The 15,845-nt window shown below is 37.7% G+C and overlaps 1 protein-coding gene and 1 long non-coding RNA gene across 3 annotated transcripts in view; both read left to right on the top strand.

The window, feature by feature from the left end:
* The window catches only part of LOC309617902, a 35,602-nt gene extending 34,197 nt beyond the window's left edge, over nucleotides 1-1,405 (top strand). The window contains exon 3 of the long non-coding RNA XR_014238174.1: nucleotides 134-1,405. This is a non-coding gene — a long non-coding RNA (uncharacterized lncRNA). The remainder of the gene's footprint in view (nucleotides 1-133) is intronic.
* Nucleotides 1-15,845, top strand: part of UBE2G1 (ubiquitin conjugating enzyme E2 G1) — a 97,300-nt gene that overhangs the window by 38,939 nt on the left and 42,516 nt on the right. The window lies entirely within an intron of this gene.

Genomic DNA, 15,845 nt, shown 5'->3' with positions numbered 1-15,845 from the left:
GATACCATAGGATTCCCCCAATTTTTGACTTCAGGTTGTTTTTATATTACAAATTATTTAAATTATAGCTAATGCTTCTGTGAATTTTCCTTATGAAAAATATTTACACATAATCTTTTATTATTTCTCTTAGGATAAATCTCTAGGAGTGGTTATTGCGGAATCAAAGAAGATAAAACATTTTTTGAGGTTCTTTTTTTTCTTTCAGTTTTATTGAGATGTAACTGATATACAGCACTAAGTTTAAGGTATACAGTATAATGCCTTACGTATATTGTGAAATGCTTATTACAATAAAAATAGTTAGCATTCATCGTGTTATATAGTTAACTTCAAAAAAAGAAAAATAAAGACTTTTTTCCCTTGTGATGAGAACTTTTAGGATCTGCTCTCTTAGCAACTTTCAAGTATACCATACAGCAGTCTTAGCTATAGTCATCATGTTGTCCATTACACCCCCAGTACTTACGTATCTTACAGCTGGAAGTTTGTACCCTTTTGAGCTTCCTAACAAATATCACCACTTACCTGCTAGGAAGGTTATAGTTCCACTATCACTGTATTAAAATTCCATTTTTTATTGCGTGCTTACTATCAGGGACTTCTAAAAATGTTTGATTCTGCAAGGTGAAAAGAAATAATTTTAGGGACTTCCCTGGTGGTCCAGTGGTTAGACTCCGCGCTCCCAATGCAGGGGGCCCTGGTTCCATCCCTGGCAGGAACTAGATCCCGCACGCCACAACTAAAGATCCCGTATGCCGCAAGGAAGATCCTGTGTGCCGCAACTAAGTGCCGGTGCAGCCAAATAAATGAATAAATAAATAGTAAAAGAAAAAGATATAATTTTATTTTAAAAATTCCCAATAAAATTGAACACTTCTTGACAGTTTTGAATTGTGTGGGTTGCGGGGTGGGGGGCTTGTTTTAAAGGTTTGTAAGAGTAGTTGTTTGCCTTTTAATTTTTCTTTGGCTGCACCGAGCAGCTTGTGGGATTCCCTGACCAGGGATTGAACCCGGGCCCGGGCAGTGAAAGCACCAAGTCCTAACCACTGGACCACCAGGGAACTCCCAATGCCTTTTAATTTTGTATGGTGATTTTTGACATGGAAAAGTTTTTTTCAGTTATCCAATTACTTAGGCTTTGCTGTGTTTTCTTTAACAGAATATTTCCTATTCCTAAGATCAGATAAGACTGTGGAAAATTTGAAGATAGCTTTGAAATGCATTGGGGGGGGCGGAGAAACTTTTGAAAACAGTTGATTTAGAAACACTTGGCCTCCTGCTTGTATTGAGAAAAATCTATCATGATAATTTAGATTTTGGATTGTTGTTGCTGCTTCTAAATATGATCAATTGCCTTGTGTTACAGAGTGTTGAATTATTAAACACTTCCATCAAAGTACAATGTACAAAGTTTTTTGTGTGTTTTTTTTAAGATATATGAGATGTTATTAGTACTAGTAACTCTGTGCTTGGGTAATCTGGCTAAACTAGTCTTTCCACCCAAAGGGCATGATACTTAATCTTTCTTTTAGTGAGTCATGGAACTTGTCACTATTTGGCATAATTCCATTAGGAACTTCTACTGGTGATAGTTTAGTCATTTTGGGGAAAAATTAACTTCATTTTAGATTAAGAGAACTTTACTGAAATTTTAAGCTACTTATAAGTAGCAGCATTTTATAAAAATGTTTTAAAAAATACCTTTAAAAAAGCCTAAATGGCAAGGAACCAGGCTTCATAGTAAAAGTTATACTGGGAACAGAAAGATTGGTTTATGAATTGGCTGCAAAAGATAGATCAATATTATTTTGAAGGGATCCCTATTTTTTGGGGTTATTGAAATCTTTAACCATTATAAAAATGTCTTGAATTTTCAGTGTATTAAAGTCTTTATTGAAATAAATTCCTATTCGTGAGCCGTGGATTAATTGTAGAGAGAGAGAGAGAAATCTCAGTCTCATGTCACCTGAAAGCAATTACTTACGTTATTGGTGTATTTTTTTCTTCCAACCTTTTTACTGTATTTTGTAATCATATGTGTTACTCTACTTAGTAATATAAACATTTTTTATTTTGCTACACTGTTGTCTCCACTTTCATTCTCAATGTGGCACAAGAGCTCACCAAGTGGCAGTCACGTAATTTTTTGTTCACACTCTTTTTTTGAAAAAGTTTAGTTAAACTCCAATTTTCCATGTAGGTGCTTAGGTTTCCTTTATAAGTTTGAGTAAATATATAAGTGATTTCAGGATTGTCTCATGGATTCTAGGGGGGAGGGGAGGAACTGATGTAGAGGAATGAAAATGGAAACAAAGAAGCAAAGCACAACAGCATCCTTTTATTTTGTTTCACCTCCACGCCCCCCCAACCCCCACCCCCCCCACCCCCCGCCCCCAGTAGTCTGGGTGCAAGGCAGTGAATTCGGACCAAAATCTTAAGCTTTACTGTGTCTCTTGTTAGCTAAAATAATTTGTGAATTCACTTGACGTTTATTATGCCCATCAGAGCTGGTATGTGTAAGGTACTAAAGTGCTTTTACAAAAAAGAAAAATCAGTATGTCAGTATTTTGAAGAACATAAAATAATTGCAGCTTGTACATTTACTTAAATAATTAATTTGTGAAAAGTATTTCTAGTTGTGTGTGTTTTGTTTTTTTAAATCAAGACTAATTTATCTTCACATTCTGGTTCTCAGCTGGAGAACCAGACTAGCCATTCTTTTTCTAGTCCAGGCTTTGAGTTCCCACTCCATAAAAATGATGACTGGCAACTTGGTGGAATTTGATATCCCTCACAAACCTAAGAAGTCTGTTAGGTGGTCCATTTGGAGTTGTTTTTTATATACATGTCGTTAACAATGAGAATGAGAGTTTTGGCTTACTTGAACCTCACACAGACTAAAGTGGCCCTTTCATTTAGGAGAAGCTCCACAGAAAACAAGGGAGAAAGGGTTCCCACATAGGAAGAGAAGGGCAGATTTGTTTTCAAAGGTCACATATTAAGGCAAGGATAGCAAATGTCTCATCATGTGTTCATTTGGCTGGAGTGGCTCCTGAGTACTACATCGAGAAATTTTGAGCTCCATGATTGGTTTTTGTTTTATTTTTTTAAAAATTTATTTATTTATTTATTTGGCTGCACCAGGGTCTCAGTTGTGGCCTGGGAGATTTTTTTAGTTGAGGCATGCATGCGGGATCTAGTTCCCTGACCAGGGATCGAACCCGGGCCCCCTGCATTGGGAGTGCAGAGTCTTAGCCACTCACTGGACTACCAGGAAGTCCCCCATGATTGAATATTAATGGTGCCTTCCTTGAGTGTGGACCACATCAAAAGTGTGAGAGTGATTAAGAGCAGTGATATCCTCAATCTGTACTTCAGGATCTGTCACACAAAGCAGTAGGAAGATGACTGGCTTCTGTTTGAGGTGTTACCCATTTATCTAATTTGTATGTTTGGACTGTTTTTTGTTGTGATAAAATACACATAAAATTGATCATTTTAACCATTTTTAAGTGTATAGTTCAGTGGCATTAAGTACATTCACACTGCTTTGTAACCATTACCACTATTTCCAAAACTTTTTCATCATCTCAAATTGAAAAACTCTGTACCCACTAAACAATTTAACCCATTCTTGCCTTTCACTGGCCCCTAATAACCACCATTCTACTTTCTGTCTCTATGAGTTTGACTACTCTAGAGACCTCATGTAAGAATCACAAAGTATTTGTCCTTTTGTGTCTGGCTTGTTTCACTTACCATAATGTTTTCAATTTTCATCCATGTTGTAGCATGTTTTCATGCTACAGTCTATGTATGTTGTTTACCCATTCATCTACCAGTGAACACTTGGGTTGTTTCCACATTGTTTGGCTATTGCAAATAATGCTGTGCTTAACGTGGGTATACAAGTATCTGTTTGAGTCCCTGCTTTTAAATTCTTTTGGGTATATACCCAAAAGTAGAGTTGCTGGATCATATGGTAATTCAATTTTTAATTTTTTGAGGAAATGCTATACTGTCTTCTACAGTGGCTGCACTACTAAACATTCCCACCAGCAGTGCACAGGGCTCCAGTTTCTCTGTGTTCTTGTTAACACTTGCTATTTTGATTTGTTTTGATTTTTTTTAAAAACAAGAGCCAACCTAACAGTTATGAAGTGGTATCTTGTAGTTTTGATTCATTTGATTTCTCTGATGAATAGTGATACTGAGCATCTTTTCATATTCTTCTTTCTTTTTTAAAATTTATCTTGGCTGCACTGGGTCTTTGTTGCTGCGCGCGGGCTTTCTCTAGTTGCGGAGAGCGGAGGCCACTCTTTGTTGCGGTGCGCGGGCTTCCCACTGGGGTGGCTTCTCTTGTTGCGGAGTATGGGCTCTAGAGTGCAGGCTCAGTAGTTGTGGCACACGAGTTTAGTTGCTCTGTGGCATGTGGGATCTTCCCGGACCAGGGCTTGAACCCGTGTCCCCTGCATTGGCAGGCGGATTCTCAACCACTGTGCCACCAGAAAGCCTCATCTTATGTTCTTATTGGCCAACTGTATGTCTTCTTTGGGAAAATGTCTACTCAAGTCCTTAAATTTATGAGGTTTGTATATTCTGGATATTAATCCCATGTCAAGATATGCAATTTGCAGACTTCTCCCATTCTGTGGGTTGCCTTTGATGCACAAGTTTTAAATTTTGATAAGTCTAATTTATCTATTGTTTTCTTTTTCTAATTATTATTTTATTTATTATTATTTTTTCTTGGCTGCGTTGGGTCTTTGTTTCTGTGCGAGGGCTTTCTCTAGTTGCGGCGAGCGGGGGCCACTCTTCATCGCGGTGCGCGGGCCTCTCACTATCGTGGCCTCTCTTGTTGCGGAGCACAGGCTGCAGACGCACAGGCTCCAGACGCGCAGGCTCAGTAGCTGTGGCTCACGGGCCTAGTTGCTCCGCGGCATGTGGGATCTTCCCAGACCAGGGCTCGAACCCGTGTCCCCTGCATTGGCAGGCAGATTCTCAACCACTGCGCCACCAGGGAAGCCCAATCTATTGTTTTCTTATGTTGCCTGTTCTTTTGGTTTTCATATCCAAGTAATTGTTGCCAAGTCTAATGTCATGAAGATTTCCCCCTATGTTTTCTTCTAAGAATTTTAGAGTTTTAGTTTTAGCATTTATGTCTTTGATTCATTTTGAATTAATTTTTGCATCTTATGTGTGGAAAGTGTCCAACTTCATTCTTTTGCATGTGGATATCCAGTTTTCCCAACACCATTTGTTGAAAAGATTGTCCTTTCCCCATTGAATGGTCTTGACACCCTTGGCAAAAATCATGTGATGATGTATGCAAGGGGTTTTTCCTGGGCTATTATTTTATTCTGTTGTTCTATGTTTGTTTTTATGCCATACTACACTGTTTTGATTCTTGCAGCTTTGTAGTAAGTTTTGAAATTAGAAAATGTGAGTCTTCCAACTTTGTTCGTTTTTAAGATTGTTCGAGGAAAAGATTCAGTTGTTTAACGGTTTCTCTCTCTCTGAAATTTTAAAATTACTTCTCAGTCTGTTTTACTCTTATGCTGTATAGTCATATCTACAGAATAGTGTATGTGTGTATGATGTATGCAATATAAAACATGTGCAGTTTAAAGAGTTGTTATAAAGCAAGGTATAGCTACTATCCAGGTGAAGAAATAGTTGTGCGAAGTTTTTTTTTTTCTTTTATTAACTGATTTATTTTTGGCTGCGTTGGGTCTTCATTGCGGCGAGCGGGGGCTACTCTTCGTTGTGGTGCGTGGGCTTCCCATTGCGGTGGCTTCTCTTGTTGCGAGGCGCAGGTTCTAGGCACGCGGGCTTCTGTAGTTGTGGCACGTGGGCTCTAGAGCGCAGGCTCAGTAGTTTTGGCACACGGGCTTAGTTGCTCCACGGCACATGGGATCTTCCCGGACCAGGGGTCAAACCTGTGTCCCCTGCGTTGGCGGGCAGATTCTCAACCACTGCACCACCAGGGCAGTCCTGTGTAAAGTTTTAAAACCACTGAACTAGAGCATGGACAATCAAGTGATTCTGTCGGACGAAGTAAGAAAACAGAACCATGTTTCTCAGGATGCACTGGGAAGAATACTATATTGGGGATGTGTTATTAGTTAGGGGATTGGAGCCCTGGGGACACAGGAGGACAGGATTTCCTAGAGCATGGTGGTGTAGCTAGAGTAGGGAACCTTTTTTAAACCTGAAAATACTTTGCTCTGGAGACGAGTCAGTTAGCAACTAAATTTGTAGTCTGTTTTGGCCAGGATTAAGAGGGAATAGGTTAAGAGTAATGTAGCTAGAAAGCAGTGCCTATTAAAGCTGAGTCATAATGTAATAAGAATTGAAGCTATTTTGAAACCCAAAGTAAGTTGATCTTGTCTTTCCTAATCACTACTGTCAAAACCCCAAGCTCTTTACATAATTATAGTCAAGTGTGATTGTATATCCAGTTGGATTGCCTAGATTTAAATGTCATTTTGGCAAAATATAATGGTAGGTACTTAATAATTATTAAATATGTTTAGCATGGTTCTTATATAAAGGGTTTAAACTTAGGGTTCATATGTTGTAGCAGTCAGGTGAGTTTTTGTATCTTCCTTCCCCCAAATAAATGGCTCCCTTTGAGCCTCTTAAAATGTAGTTGAGTTATAAGGACAAACATAATTCATACAGCTAGAATGTGGCAAATTCACTAATACAAAATACCAGGGAGCACAGATGAGAAGGTTAATTTACATTCCTGATTTGGGAAGGTTTATAGGAGGATCTGACATTTGAACCAGCCCGTTAAGATTTGGTAGACTTTCGGGAGCTCCCTGGCAGTCCAGTGGTTAGGACTTGGTGCTTTCACTGCTGTGGCCCAGGTTCAATCCCTGGTGGGGGAACTAAGGTCCTGCAAGCCTTGTGGTGCGGCCAAAAAAAAAAAGTTTGGTAGAAGTATGAATTACTGTTTAAGTATAGGGGATTGGCATTAGTAAAAAGAGGGAGGGGATATGATTTAGGAGTATGAGTATGATGGTGTGTATATTCAGAGGAGGGAAGGATGTAAAGTAAGAGATAAAGATGGAAAGCTTTCTTTTGAGGTCAGATCATAGAGGAACATGAGTGCTGGGTTAAGGACCAAACTTTTGTCCAAGAAAGATCAATCTGGTGACAGTTTGTAGGTCAGATTATTGGGGAAGATACTGGAAGTTAGGGTCATTTAGTAGGCTAGTTGGATGTAATGGGTGAAGAAGAGGGAGGAATAGGGAATGATTGCCAGGTTTCAAGGTTGGATGACTAAGGGGAAATAATGAAAGTCAGGTGGATGAACAGGTTTGGCGGGGACGATGAGCTTCGGTTGAGGTCCTGTTGGGAAATGGATTCTGAAGCTCATGAGAGGTAAATTTGGAGGTAACACCCCACACAAGGTAATACTTGAAGCCTTGGTGTGTGCAAGTACCTAAGAGTAGATTGTTGGACAAATAGAAAAGGGCAAATGATGGGTTACTCTTGGAAGGCTGTGTTTGGGGGGCAGGTGGAGGAAAAGGAGCCATTAAAATGCTGAGAAGTGGTGTTCAGAGAGGGAGGAGAAAACTAGGAAAGAAAGAGGGGAGTCATCAAAGCCTGAGGGAGGAAAGTCTGAGGGGCAGTGGGAGTGTAAATCACAGGCTCAGGTTGTGTTTGGAGTGTCAGTGATTCAGGGAAGTAGAGGATGAGAAAGGATTGAGACGGAGCTAAATTTTAGAGGGAGAGTTTGTCTAAGAAATTTGGTTATATACCATGAGAGAGTGAGAGGATCAGAAAGCCTTTTTAAAAATTGTGGTAAAATATATGTAACGTAAAACTCACCATTTTAACCATTTTGAAGTGTATGGTTTAGAGGCATCAAGTGCATTGATGTTGTTGTACAGTGTTAGAGTGGGGAAAATGATGCGGTAAGACGTTGCTTAAATATTTTTTGGTTTGATAAGTTGTCAGACTATTGTCTTTCCCATCTTGCTCAAAAAGTAGTTTACAGTGGCTTATCACCATTTGATATACTATAGTTTATCTTTCCCCATCAGCGTGAAAGATCCTTGAGACCCTTTTGTCTCAAGAGCAAAGAGAGCAGAAACTATTTTGTTCATTGTTATATCCCCAACGCCTAGCACATACTTAAATAAATATTTGAATGAATGAATAAATTCCAACAAGTTGACATCAATTAGAAGTGAGAATGAAAGGAAAAAAATGGATACAGGCATAAAGTATTCATTAGAATTAGCTTTGCTAAAAATACATACGAGGGCTTCCCTGGTGGCGCAGTGGTTAAGAATCTGCCTGCCAATGCAGGGGACACGAGTTCGAGCCCTGGTCTGGGAAGATCCCACATGCCGCGGAGCAACTAAGCCTGTGAGCCACAACTACTGAGCCTGCGCGTCTAGAGCCTGTGCTCCGCGACAAGAGAAGCCACGACAATGAGAAGCCCGCGCACCGCGATGAAGAGTAGCCCCTGCTTGCCGCAACTAGAGAAAGCCCGCGCACAGAAACGAAAACCCATCATAGCCAAAAATAAATAAATAAATAAATAAATTTATTTAAAAAAAATACATACGAAATAATTCTTTGTACTTATCACTGGTGTAAACTGGCTCTTAAGTTTCTCACAGCCAAAGTGTAAAGGCAGATGTGATCAGTTACACAACTCATGGTATAGATAAGATAAAAATAAAGCACACACTCTGAAGAAGCCTAAGTATTACTGAGATCAGAAAATTATTTCTCCTGAATTCCTTTTCTCATAAGAAAGGAATATAATATAATATACAGCATCCTCAAAAAACATCCTTACCGTTAATACAGAAAAAAATAACCTTCAGTATGGGAGGAAAACAGTTGGGATAATTTTAATCATATTTTAAGATTAAACCTAGACTTTATGTTGACAGTAGCAATGCTAAAAGTAGATGGTCACTAGAGACATTTAAGAAACGTCAGGGATGATGAATAGATGGAATAAATGAAAAGAGTAGGGCATGGTTGAACATGATAAGTCTGGAACCTGCACAGTTGATTCAGAAAATGGGGAAGTTGAGAACGAAAGAATGTATAGGATGAAAATAAACTCAATGCTCTTCCTGCCTTGGAAATAGCTTTATTTTCTGATTACAAAAAGATTGTATGCGGGAATTCCCTGGTGGTCCAGTGGTTAGGACTCCGTGCTTCCACTGATCAGGGAACTAAGATCCCACAAGCTGAGCTGCGTTCCCCGCCCCACCCCTCAAAAAAGTATGTTTTACAAAAAGTGCCCCCCTCCAGACTTTTTCAGAAAATACTAAAAAAGTACATAGAAAAAAACATTCCACATTTTAGGTATTGCATTTTCAAAGTATACCAACAAAGAATTTAGGTTAACATCCCCTTCAGTTTTTCTTTATAAAAGCAAGGTTCGTCTGACAAATTTTTCTTGTTTTATGAAATGAAAGTATAAGATGGCTTTCATTTCCCAAAAAAGATCTGTTTTCATTGAGATTACAAATTTGCTCTTCAGCACTACCATATTTATTAATAGCTTTCCGCAATTCACTGGGGGAAATTTGTTGTAGCCTCGCTATCAGAAGAAGCCGTTTTACCAATGATATTTAAATTTGTGCATTTTTGCACTGTTCTTAAACCTCTGAAATAATTCAGGACTTGCTTTGCAATGTAATAACTCCTCTACCGAATTCTCTTCTTCCTCCACTTTCACCTTCTTCATAATTTTGAAGATACAAAATCCTACTGCTATATCCGCATAGTGCTTAGTGGCATACATGCCGATTATGGTTATAAATCTATTGTACCGAGTATTTCTTGGCTTTTCAGAAAGGCACCATGCCATGCCCAAGTCAATGTTACCTTCATTTTTCTTTCTCTTGCATAGAAATAAACACTGTCTTTTATATGGTGGAGGGGGGATGTGGTCATAGTCAAGCTCTTGTCTTACGGTTTTCTTCCCTTAATAAGCTTTATCACTTCCAACTTTTTTGTTTGACTGTATGTCCTTTTCTAGGCCTCTTATGCTCACCTGTATTTTTTTACAGGGCATCCCATTTTCTAGAAGCCATTTTTACTCAATGTGGAGAAAATCGCTATTATGCACAGTATGCCTTTCAGTAAAGGTATATTGCATGTACTCCATTTCTCATCAGGCAGCAGGGTTCTCTCCTTTTGCTAATGTGATTATACATACAAATAAAGTAAATAAATTGTGATTAGAATTAGAGAAACATATCAAGTAGTACCAACTTAAGGAAAGGTTTGAGGAGGAGTTTAAAGCATGATGGTGAGATATACCAGAAAGTGAATTAATAGCAATATATCACTGCTGTTTTCACATAGTCACACGTGTTACCTCTCCTCTCTGGAAGAAATCTTGTATTGGAACTGGAATGGCCTGCTGCTTAGATTTATTTTTTTCTCCCTGTGGCACGAGGGGGATTGGGCCTACTTAGAGGAAATAGTAGAAGAACCAGAAATCACATTGTTTTAATATGCATTTGAGTTAGAACATCTTACATTTATATTACCCATTCCAGTTTTGACTTTGTGCATTGCCTTTTTTGTCTTTGCAATATGAATCCACTTACGTGCACTAAGAGAAGATTAACGCTTGGTCATATGTTAGTAATTTTCCCCTGTCATTCAAGTGGTTACATTTCTATGCAGACAAAGCTGTCATTCTGATTTATGGACCCTCCCCCCTTTTCCTTTTTTTGGCTGCACTGTGTGGCAGGCGAGTTCCCTGACCAGGGATGGAACCTGCGCCCCCTGCAGTGGAAGCTCAGAGTCTTAACCGCTGGACCTCCAGGAAAGTCACCTGACTTTTATGACTTTTGTGATTCATGTCTTGCTTAGTCCAGCCAAAAAATAAAAAAATATTTTTACTAAGTTATTTTGGTAAAATGTATATTATATATAAATGTTATATAAGTTTTGGATTTATTCCCCTCTCCACCAATGGACAATTCTGTAAATTCCCAAAGAACCTGCTTTTGTCTAGCATGTTCCAATAATCTGTTTATTCTGGTTCCCACTTTATTTTAATTATGCTATTGTAAAAATTGTAAAGCTTCCTGTTTCATTTTGAGTCTGAGTCCAATATCAATATCTGACAGGGCACACAGAAACCCTCTGAACCAATCCCAGTTATAGATACCAGTGTCTTCAGTAAAATCTTAGCAAGTTGAAATCAACAAAATAGTATCGATAAATGAATAATGGGATTCTACTTAGGATTGCTAAGATAATGTGTTCCTATTACTACTCGTACTATATATTAATACATTAAGGAAGAAACAGTCCCTTGATTGTGATGAGTAATAATATACACATATGTTGAAAAGGCATTTGAAAAAATTTGGCTTCCATTCTTTACCTTAAAAAACAAAGCATGGGGGGACTTCCCTGGTGGTCCAGTGGCTAAGATTCCGCATTCCCAATGTAGGGGGCCTGGGTATGATCCCTGGTCAGGGAACTAGGTCCCACACACCGCAACTCAAGATCCTGCATGCTGCAACGAAGATCCTAGGTGCAGCAACTAAGACCCGGCACAGCCAAATAAATAAATAAAAACCAAAAACAAATAAACCAGGATTTCCCTGGCAGTCCAGTGGTTAAGACTCCCCACTTCCAGTGCAGGGGACATGGGTTTGATCCCTGGTTGAGGAAGTAAGATCCCACATGCCATGGGCGGTGCGGCCAAAAAAAATTTTATTTAAATAAAAACAAACCAAAGCACCCCCCCCCCAAACAGACAAACAAACAAAAACCAAAAAAAACCCCAGAAAACAACCCCAAAGCAAAAAAATAACTTAGGACCTGCTTTAATGTATAAATAATAGTTGTTGGAAATTAGCAGTAATTACATGTATTTTAAAAGTGAGAAATAATAAAAAGATGTATATAACTACTGTTGTTCATATTTTTTGGTACTGTTCTATAGCCCGTGTAGGAAAACAAGACAAAAGCAAAACACAATAATGGAAACAAAGATACCAAATATGTTGCCGAATGATGAATCTGCTTTAAAAATCCAGGAGAATCAACTGTAAGTTAGAAACAAGAGCAAAGGTAGATGTCTGAGTATAATATTTAAAATTGATAATTTTATTTAATAAAAGAATTAAGAAAAAGATGAAAATCTATAAAAAAATAAATGACAAGAATAGCATGGCATTTCATTGTAATTAGCATATAAAATAAAACTCACCCCACGATTAAAGTAAGTTACATTCTTGCCTACCAGATTAGAATACAAAATACTATTTGTAGCTGCAGTAAATTTAAAACAACTATAAATAGGGAATTTACTAATTAAAATTTAGCGCATATCCACAGTGAAATATTTTAAACTCTGGGATATATTTTATTTTATTTTTTAAATTAATTTTTATTGGAGTATAGTTGCTTTACAATGTTGTGTTAGTTTCTGCTGTACAGCAGCAAAGTGAATCAGTTATACGTATACATAATAACCCCTCTTTTTTAGATTTCCTTCCCATTTAGGTCACCACAGAGCATTGAGTAGAATTCCCTGTGTTATACAGTAGGTTCTCATTAGTTAATCTATTTTTTACATAGTAGTATATATATGTCAGTCCCGTGGGATATATTTAAATTTATATAAACAATTAAAAAATATGTGCTTACCTGTTCTTCATTTATGAGGAAGACTATGAAAGGACTTCTGCTTAGAGTGCAAGTAAGCACAGGATGGATATGCATTTTCATAATTAAAAACTAAATTTGACTAAGCTGTCATTCAGATTGATAATGCACTAACACGTAGCTTTTCTTTTTTTTTTAATATGAAAGAGTTAAGGACACAGCAAGAGAATTTTGACTTTTGCCTGCTAGTATGTAAGTCAGATTTGTATAATGAATCATTGGCTCCTGTCTTAAGTAAATGATGAGAGTTTGGATGTTGTAAATATCAGGTGCATTTGGCCCTAAATATCACACAGTCTTGTAACTTTGTGTTTAGAGTTTATCAAGGAAATGAGATTGGAAGGGGACCTCATGTGGTTCAATCAGTGTGTTATCCTAACCTTCATCTGATAGCATATGTTGCTGCATCTCATTTCTTTATGAAATTGTTTTCTTTCATTCTTTTAAAGCCAGTGGAATGCAGTTAAGCCAAACCACTAGTTAGCATAGGAAACATTTTCTGTTGGCTTTGAAGCCAGCTCCTTTTCTTAGATTGCCTTAACAACTACTTAAACTTTCCATCTAGATGGTCAGTGACCATCTACCTCTAGCCTCAGTGCTTCTTTTTCATTTTCTGGGTTTAAGTCCAGTTTTCTCATGTATTATTTTAGGGATCTGTCCTTCCCTTCAGTTGGAAATAGTCTGATGTTTGACTGTCTATCAGTCGTTTTATCTGGGCTATATGTAATTTTTGTTTTAAGTTTCTATCATAGCTATAGATACACTGTAAAGCTACTGGAGACTTTGAAATACTTGTGTGTGTGTACAGACAAAATCAACTTTTATTAAAAAAAGACTCACTGTCAGTAAGCTCTTCTTTCTTTTCTCTTTACCTAAAACAAGCATTTCCCAATCATAAAAACAAGGCTGTGTTGTTTGGCTGCATTGGTCTTCGTTGCTGTGTACGGGCTTTTCTCTAGTTGCGACGAGTGGGGGCTACTCTTCGTTGCGGTGCGCGGGCTTCTCATTGCGGTGGCTTCTCGTTGTGGAGCACGGGCTCTAGGCGCACAGGCTTCAGTAGTTGTACGTGGGCTCAGTAGTTGTGGCACGTGGGTTCAGTAGTTGTGGCTTACGGGCTCTAGAGCACAGGCTAAGTAGTTGTGGTGCACGGGCTTAGTTGCTCCGCAGCATGTGGGATCTTCCCAGACCAGGGCTTGAACCCGTGTCCCCTGCATTGGCAGGCAGGTTCTTAACCTCTGCGCCACCAGGGAAGTCCCTAGGGAGTTTAATTTTTAATTATTTAGGATGCTTTCTTTCTAGGTGCTCTGTATTCAATTTAGAAATTTATATATGTGTACAACAAGTGAGAGAATGGGACTATCAGTTTGAATTATTTTCTTTTCTTGGTAGATTTTAAGGTAAGTCAAACATTTTAAAAGGAAATGCTGTTATAGGCAAATAGGCAACCAAAGCCAGAATTCAGTGCCATAGTGGAAAGAAGCAGTGAATTTAGAGTTCAGTGACCTTCAAGTCCAGGATCTACCAATGGCTGGCTTTCAACTCTTGGGGAAAAGGTGGATTATTTAATAAAATGCCTTGGAACAACTGGCTTATCATATTGGCGTTAGGTGGAGGGGAGCTAGATTTATGTCTTTATGTTTACATAAATTATGAAAGGATCGTGATAGTTACTGATTACTTACAATGTGCCAACTGCTGGGTTAGACACTGTATGTGCATGAATGTGTTCCTCAAACACACCTTATGAAGTAGACACTGTTATCCTCACTTTACAGATGGAGGAACCTGCCCATGGTCAACAATTAGCCAATGGTTAAGATAAAACAAAAGATAAGATCATTAAAATAAAAGAAAGTAATCAAGAATGTTTTAGTCTGGGCTTGAGGGAGAGAGGCTTTTTTCTATGCACGACAAACCAAAGAGCTGTGAAAAAAGATTGACTTTTTAAAAAAACTTATACTCCTTGAACTTCTCTGTTTAGCAAAAAATAACACAAATCAAGAACATTTTAAAACAAAAATGGCAGTTATAAAGAGCCATACAGCTTATAAAGCTCACCCAAATCAATAAGAAAAGGCTGAATCACTTAATGTAAAAAAGGGCAAAAAATACAAATAGGTAATGCATGTAGGAAGTATAAATTATCAGCTGTCAGCGGGAAAAGGATAATACCCAAGGCTGTGGAGAAATAGATACCTACAGTGTTTCTGGGACTATAAATTGAATTGAACTTTTGGTAGATGATATGCATGTTCCTTTGACTCACAATTCAACTTACAGGAGCTTAGGTTCTAGGTATGCTTCCACAGATGTACAGGACAGTACAAAAAATTTTATGGCAGTATTATAAGTGAATGAAGAGGGGGAGAAAGTATCTAATGTTCATACCATACTTAAGTGACTAAGGTATAAAATGATATGATCTTACTTTCTGTACTATGTGGTAGTATACTTAAAATCTGAAAGACTATAGAGCTAGTTATTAATAATGGTTATTTTTGAAGGATGAGGAGGTAGAGTGACTGCTTACAATTTATTTTCCTGTGTTATTTTAGAATAAATGGCTTTTTTCATAATTTAAAGAAAAAGTTAAAAAGAAACCAAGCACTTAGTAATAACCGTCACCTACGTTTGATGAACATCATTCCAGATATTTTTAATGCATATATAATGAATGTAGAAATAGGGAGTTATAATATGCATGCCGTTTATAAATTTTTAATTAAATTGGTTGCATTTGACTGAAAAAAAGAAACTAAGATACTATGACAAACATGATTGATGTTTGTTACTACAAGAAGGAATGAATTCCTAAAATAGTCCTAAAGCGGAGAGAAGAAAATTACAAAAACCTCTAAATAGTTTTGAGTCTCTTTTAGTACAACCCATTGACGTATTGATAAACCAGGATAAGGGAATAAACACATGCATAAATTCTTTCTTCCCATTCTTCCTTTCTCCTGACTACCTACCTACCTATCTATTTTTATTTTATTTTATGTTATTTATTTTTTGGTTAGACCTATTTTAACATTATCAGGATTTATAATATGTTTTTAAAAGCTTATAACCATTCATGGTTGTTTAGTTTTAGTCATGTATTTAAACGGTCAGTAAGTACATTGGTCTTTTCACCTTGGTTTTTCTATTACAGCATTCTT

This window comes from Balaenoptera borealis (assembly GCF_965194805.1).
Source record: "Balaenoptera borealis genome assembly, chromosome: 20".
Lineage (NCBI taxonomy): Eukaryota > Metazoa > Chordata > Mammalia > Artiodactyla > Balaenopteridae > Balaenoptera > Balaenoptera borealis.
The sequence above is the reverse complement of the archived record's forward strand: the minus strand, read 5'-3'. Positions and strand labels throughout refer to the sequence as shown.